Raw genomic sequence first — 7,889 nt, 5'->3', positions numbered from 1 at the left:
CTCAGCTAGAAGCCAGGAATGAAAAGCCATCTTGGAAACATTTTTATATACTTCTTCTATCATCCGATAACTATTTCTAAGCAAGAATCCAAGATATTTTGTCAAGTTGAAGATTAATTGTATCTACAACAAAAACAGAAATAACAAAGATGGGCAAGCAACCTACTCAAAGAGATGTTGTGGTCAGGAAGACAGTCCTGGGTCATGACAACCAGCTGAGTGTCCATGAGGCTGATGATGATGCTATGTGTTGAGAGTATAGGTATCTTGTTGCTACCTATGCAGGGGCAGCGTAGCCCACAAAGAGAGAATCCGTTGCACTCACTCCCTAGGTACCTGGCTCAGCATTTGATCTTCTTCTTGCCTCTTTCAATAATTCATCTAACCTGTGATTATCTCTAGTTTCTTAGAGTAGGTTAAAATACAGCAAGATGGCCAAGAAAATCACCTATTGTCCTATATATGAACATTAAGCCCTCATAAAATCTAATGAATTATGATCACTAAGAAATCTAAGAGTTAATGATAATGGCAACTAACATCTACTGAGAGCTACTATTTGCTGGGGACCATGCTTAATGTTTTATGTGACTACTGTACGAAAACAGTATTTTGTAGGAAAGGCAAATGAGTTATATAGACATTAAGTCTTCGCCTACAGTCACACAGATGGTAGTAAGAAGAACCAGGATATGAGCTACAAGCTGGGCTCCAGAGTCTGAACTCTTAACTACTGCAATAAATAGCAGCTTTTTCTCCCAGAGCATTTCCTATGAGTCAGGAACAATGCCAAACACGTTATTGTATTTTCTCCTTGTATTTATCATCATTCCCATTTTCCCGATGAGGAAACAGAGACTTAGAGAAATGAAGAGAATTATTCATTTAACACAGCTGGTTAGTAGTGGAGCCCAGATAAAATCTATTTTTGTTTGCTTGTCCATTGCAGTCTCCATCCAAGCATGCATGTATTCTCTGCGTTGCCTGCCTCTAGTTAGCATCACTACAAAGTAACAAAAAAGAGAATATTTTATCTTGCCCCTTCTTTGTTCACATAGAAACTGAGGCTCAAAAGGAATAGGGACTTACTCAAGATCATACAATTATTCACAGCAAAGCAGTGACAAAATCTTTCAGATATTTTATCCAGACAAAGATCATCCAAGTAGGTGATCTTTCCTCTCTCTCTCTCACTCTCTCCCTTTTTTTAAAGATTTATTTATTTCAGAGAGAGAGGGAAAGCATGGGGGGAAGGGCAGAGGGAGAGGAAGAGAGAGTCTCAATGGAGTCCATGCTGAGTGTTGAGCCCAACACGGGGCTCAATCTCGTGACGCTGAGATCAGGACCTAAGCTGAAACCAAGACTGTGCCACCCAGGTGCCCCGATCTTTCCTCTCTTAAAGTATTGTGTCTGACCTTCACTCATTAAGTTACATCTACTATAAGACATATTCAATTTAGAATTATATGGTGCTACTTATGATTATTATTATTTTTGTATTTGAAGAATAAATTTCTCTCTGAAGAGCATTTTTTCACCTATATTATTTTTTAATCACCTGAAAAAAAATTAAGAACACATGAGAGGGAAGGCAATGTTCATTATCTTCTCAGACCTGGGTTCTGCTTCTACATCTAAATTTAAAAGATGGACTGTGTCAACCTACTTAATTACCCATCTAACCAGACTGATAGATTCTCAGAAAATGTTTGGACAGATTTATGTATATTATGAATGCCACATCAAGGTTTGTTTCATATGAGAATTTCCAATATTTGTAGGGCATATTTGTAGCATCTTTAGTTGAAAGTACTGGAAGGTAAAAATCTATCCCTCAAATCACTCTTACTTTCATAGAGTAGTTTCATTTGCAAAACCACAGGACAAGTTGTGGGCAGAGTCAAATTATTTGTGTTTGTAATGTTCTTCTTTAACCAGCAGGGAGTTAACCTGCACAAGGTTGGATGGCAGGCAGGGGTTCCTGACCCAAAGGGTGCTGTGGAGATGCTTGATAGCAGAGGGGAGAAGGACAGCCAAAAAATAGACTGCTTAATTTATACAATAAAAAGAAAGCAAGGATGGATAATATGGAGACTGGGGATAGCTATGCCAATAATGATGTTTTGCCCAGTTTCTTGATGTGAGTCAGTTCATAGACTTGGAACCCATTGACTGAAAAAGAGGCCAACTATTCTAAATGAATCATAGTGCAATTATATCCAGTAATGTTTTCCCCATACCTTCCCAAAAGGGGTATTTAGCCAGTTAGTCAGATATTCATACCATGTGAAAAGATGAGTACTCCAACAATTCCAGGATTGTTAGGCACAGAGAATCAGGAACCAAAAGCACCATCACAGCCTGTGTTACAGGAGGGATATATGCAGGGCAGGAAATAAATGGAATCCTGACTCAGATCCAACTGATAATGGGTCAGCAGGGCTCCCAAATTCACCTGCTCATCATTTTTCCAGTCACTGAATAAATAATTTGAATCGATATACTTGTAGTTGGTAAAATCCTCATATTGGTTCCTTGATGGGTGAAGGCCATGTGGAAGCTCTGAAAATTTCCCTTTCCTTCAAGATAATAAATTACAAACAATACTGCATTCTCATGGGAATAACAGTAATTGATGTCACCCTAAAATAATTAAAAGATACAATGTGGTAGTTTCCATCATATTACTATATAATACACCACTTTAGCCCCTACCACAACTGGAGGAATCATGGCAGATGACAGTGGATTACTACAATTTTTTCCAAGTAGTCCCATTGAATTTGCTGTACTGGGTGTGGTATATTTGTTAGAGAAAATTAGCATAGCCTCTAGTGGGTGGAACTGAGACATTGACTTGGTGGATGCATTCTTTTCTATCAAGCTCTGCTCTATGAGGTAGAGGATAAGAACCACATCCATGGGTTCCCATAGCCAATATTTTTTTGGGTTTATCCATTGGGAATCCCTATGAGAGGTCAGAAGGAGGGATTGGATGCTTGCCTGTAAAGCCACCTTGAGCAGGTTGTGTTCCTTGATTGAAGGTTACTGATCTTCTAAGCAACTCTGTGTCTCCAGGTTCCAATATCCCTTACCTTGCTTCATTCCTTTATGCCTAAGGATGTGAAGAGCTTGACTACATGGAACACTACATCAAAAACTAATGATGTAATGTATGGTTATTAACGTAACATAATAATAAAAAAAAAAGAGCTTGACTACCACTAAGCTCTAGATTGTAGTTCTAATCTCACATCTTTGTAATCGTTTCTTAATAAACAAACCTTCTTTAACTATTTTATTTGGAATCTTCTGTTTCCTTTGGGTCTCTATTTGATAGAAGAGGCTATCACATCCCCCTGAGATATTCAGAAGGAAAAGACAGGGAAATTGAGTATTAGAAAGATGAAAATTATACAGAATGGTTTGTGACTTAATTTTCTTCTCAATGACTCCTAGACATATTTTAAGAATTTCACCAGCATCTAATGAATGATTTGATATGTCTTTGTATTAAAATGATGAAAATATGTGGCCTCCACATCCATGGTATCAATAATACTTGGGAACTTGTTAGAAATGTAATTTCTTGGGCTTCATCCCAGACCTACTAAATCAGAGATTCTGGGAGTGGGCCCAACATTCTATGATTTAAGAAGCCCTCCAGGTGATTCTGATGCATACTAGAGTTTGAGAACTATTATATTAAGGTGGATCATGATCCCACCTTTCTAATACATTACATAGAGAAATACTAATTTAGGTAAAACCAAACACTTTGGAGACTCTTATTAGGTAAATATATTAAATCAAGATATGGATAGATAATGAAATATTTACATGATTGTATCTATTGCCAAGCTTCGGTCTTTTTTTTTTTTAATTAGAATGTACATAGAATGTTTAGCTCTGCTGTGCCAAATTGTTCATAATTTTCAGTTCTAGAGACCATATAAGCCAGAAAGAGGTGTCTAGGGAGCAAATATAATTACTTAGGTTAGAATTTTTTAATAAATGTTTTCTGTGATACTACCATGAACTATTTTTTAAAAATATAGAAATACAATTTTATTATTGAATATTGATCTTATGTATGCTGATGTTGCTAAATTCACTTATTCTAAAAGTGTTTCTACTAATTATTTTGGATTTTCTATATAAACAATCACATCACCTGTGAATGAACACTGTTTTATTTCCGATTTCAGGGTAAACACCTTTGGTAATTCATTATTAAATAAGATATATGCTGTGGACTTTTTGTAGATACTTTTTTTTTTTTTTGCCATGAACTATTAATAAGAAGTATTGGGAAACTAGAAGTGGTGGTCTCCAGGTCAAATAATTTAAGAAAACTTTTAGTTCAATGGTATTAAATACATTTATTTTTAGTATAACTATCCTAAGTCATTAATATGCAGTGTGCATTAAAAATTTCCATGAAGCATATTACATCTCCTAGAATGTCATAGATATATTTTTGGAGAAATCTCAGGCCAAGAAATGACATAATTAGTAGAACAGCTATATCACGGGAAACCAAAGGCAGATATAAACAAAAAGTGAGAGAATTGAAGTTATATGGACCATCCCGGTGAGGGTCTCTAATGCTCCGATTAGGATATTAGAATTATTCTCTAGAATGGCAAAATTGTACCACAGGATTTGAGAAAGCAGAAGGAATGATAGGATCAACATGGTGGAGATAGAAGGTAGCTTTGTCAGGTCATGACAAATTGGTAGAGTGGCTGAGGTAAGCATAGAAAAGGTACAACTCAAAGAAAATTTTATGTACTAAAGGCAATTTTTCACTTAAAGTCAAAGAGTAAGGAGAGACATTTATTGATTAATCCATTATTTTATGTGGTCTCAATTGAGGAGTCTATCAGAAGTGACCATCAATGGAATGTCAGTGTAAATCCAAGTATACTATAGTGTATAATTTGAAATATATAGTTAAGATTACCTCTTCCATTCTCTTTGTCTCCATTGACAGTAGTCAAGAGGAAACTCAGTGTCCCCAACACATTCCAAATAAGGATTTCTCTTTTCCTGGCTTTCCCACCACCATTGGCGGCATAAAGAGGGAGCCCCAGAACTCTGTGTTCTTCTGTCAAGACTTCCACCTTGTCCTCCTTCATAAAATGTATCCTCTTACCACCATTAATTCTGCCTGGCAAATTTCATTATGACATCAATCCCTGAAACAACCAGTGGTCATCAAAGGAAGCCTAGAGCATCCCTCTTTCCCAGACTATAATCATAAGGTGTCATGGGCAGTGAAGGAACTCACCTTAGGGTGAGCACTGCCTTTCATTCTTCCCTGACTTATTTTCTGTTTAGCACTTAACTCCATCTGATATAATTTATATCTTATCTATTTAGTAATTTCTCTCTCTCTCTGTCTCTCTCTCCTCTACAATAAAGAGCAGGATTTTTTTTTCTAATTTTTTCTGTATCTCCTAACTCTAAATGGTTTCTAACACCTAAGAACTATACATATTTAGTGAATAAATGAGTAAACTAATGCTCTACTACCCTCCATATTATTAATTAACATGAAGCATGACTAAAGAGGATTCACTGATTCTTCTAAGTATTATTGCTCTCTATTTCCTCTGTTTTCCAAGAATACTATATGAAAATTCTGTTCTGTCTTACTCTTATTTGTCTCTTACAAATAATCTTTTTTCAACAAACAAAAACAAAAACAAAAACTCCCTGGGGAGAGGATCATGTTTTATCTCTTTATCTCCAGGTTCTTTGTCAGAGTCTGCCATTATTTCTTAAACTGGTGAATGCATATATAAAAATAAATGAGGAAAATGATATCTGAATTGATAGAAAAAGAACTTTCCTTCAATTTTTAATAGTAATATAAAGATACACAATGATCTGGGAAAAAAAAACATTACTTGCAGTTAAAGAAATCTAGTATCTTTTTTTTTAAGATTTATTTATTTGAGAGAGAGAGTGAGAGAGAGTGAGAGAGCACGAGCAGGGGGAAGCAGCAGAGAGAGAGGGAGAAGCAGACTCCCCTCAGCAGGGAGCCCCATGCAGAACTCAATCCCAGGACTCCAGGAGTATGACCTGAGCTGAAGGCAGATGCTTAACTGAGCCACCTAGGTGCCCAGAAATCTAGTATCTTTAAAGTCTCTCTTCCTTTGTCAATTTTCCCAGATTTTTATAACCACATACTCTCCAAAGTGGCACATGCCACTTCCACTTCTACAGACTTATAGTATCAAAGAGGAGAAGGGAGTGGGAGGATGGGCAAAATGGGTGAAGGGGAGTGGAGGTATAGACTTTCAGTTGTGGAATCAATGAGCCATGGAATAAAAGATACAGCATAGGGAACATAGTCAGTGGTACTGTAATAGTGTTGTATGGTAACAGATGGTAGTTACATTTCTGTTGAGTCTAGTATGAAACATAAGCTTTTTGAATCACTATGTTGTACACCTGAAAATAATGTAACATGGTATATCAACTATACTTAAATTTAAAAAAAATTAAAAAAGAGAATAGGCCAAAAACAGTTTATAAAATTATAGATATTTACACTCAATGCATTAATATATTTAAAACAAAATACAATAGTATATGTAGAAGATACAAAACTTAATATTAGTGTGAACACATAAAAATATAATATGCACATGGACAAGGAAAAGATGACTTGAAAAACATTCATTTGCAGGATGGTCCCCTCAAAAATTTTTCTTCTTGGAAAATTACATAGTAGGTTTAACAAATACAGATGAAATTTTAAATAAAAAATTGAACACATTAAAAACTATGTTGCAGATACCATGGTAAATTTTACATATAATAAATAAATTCTTTTTTAAATAAATTCTTTTTCTTTTTTTAAAGATTTTATTTATTTGACAGAGAGAGAGAGACAGCAAGAGAGGGAACACAAGCAGGGGGGAGTGGGAGAGGGAGAAGCAGGCTTCCCACTGAGCAGAGAGCCTGATGTGGGGCTTGATTCCAGGACCCTGGGATCATGACCTGAGCCGAAGGCAGACGCTTAACGACTGAGCCACCCAGGAGCCCCTTAAATAAATTCTTTAAATTAAGATGTATGATATAAATTAACCATGCTATGCACAAGAAAATTATAGAATTTGTGAAAAAATTGAATTCACAATAAACTATAAAGTGTTGTTCCAAACTAGCACATACATATGAGTATATACAATGAAGACATTATTTTATTTGTAAGTATATGTCTCTGGCTCAGTATGTAATTCCCTTGGAGAGAACATTAATAATACACATTTCAGGCCTGTTATTGTCACTGTCATGGCTTAATGTCCTGACCATAATGTGAGAGTAAGCCACAAGACATGCAGAATCAAGTCAGAAGTAATAATAATACTCCTAAGATTTATGGCCCTGCCAGGTGGGAATTATATGGGAATAATTCAGAATGAAATTAGGAGTTAAAAAATAAAAAGAAACTTGAATCTGTTCTATGTGAAGTAATCTAGAATGGCTTGAGACTGAAGAAGGATTTGTGAGGTATCTATTAGCTAACATAAATCCAGGGAATCTAGGCTAAAGACCCTATTATTTGGAGAGTATGGAGTTGGGCTTGATACATAGGAATTATAAATGAGGTTTCTATGTATTTTTTATTGTTCTGAGCAAAGCCATCCAGATGTCAGTTCTTCCAATTTCTGGTTGATGTGCAACCCCAGGTAATTGGACATATAATCCAAAATTACTTGGGAGAATAACCTTAAATTGCTTGAAGTGATATTAATGTTTCCTTGATAGGCAAATATATTTCCTTGGTGGGCAAATCCATTTAATTTTTTTTTATTTTAATACTTTTTTTTATTATGTTATGTTAATCACCATACATTACATTGTTAGTTTTT

The sequence above is a fragment of the Leptonychotes weddellii genome, chromosome 11, assembly GCF_054177405.1.
Source record: "Leptonychotes weddellii isolate Sample4059 chromosome 11, ASM5417740v2, whole genome shotgun sequence".
Classification (NCBI taxonomy): Eukaryota; Metazoa; Chordata; class Mammalia; order Carnivora; family Phocidae; genus Leptonychotes; species Leptonychotes weddellii.
This window is presented reverse-complemented; position numbering follows the sequence as displayed.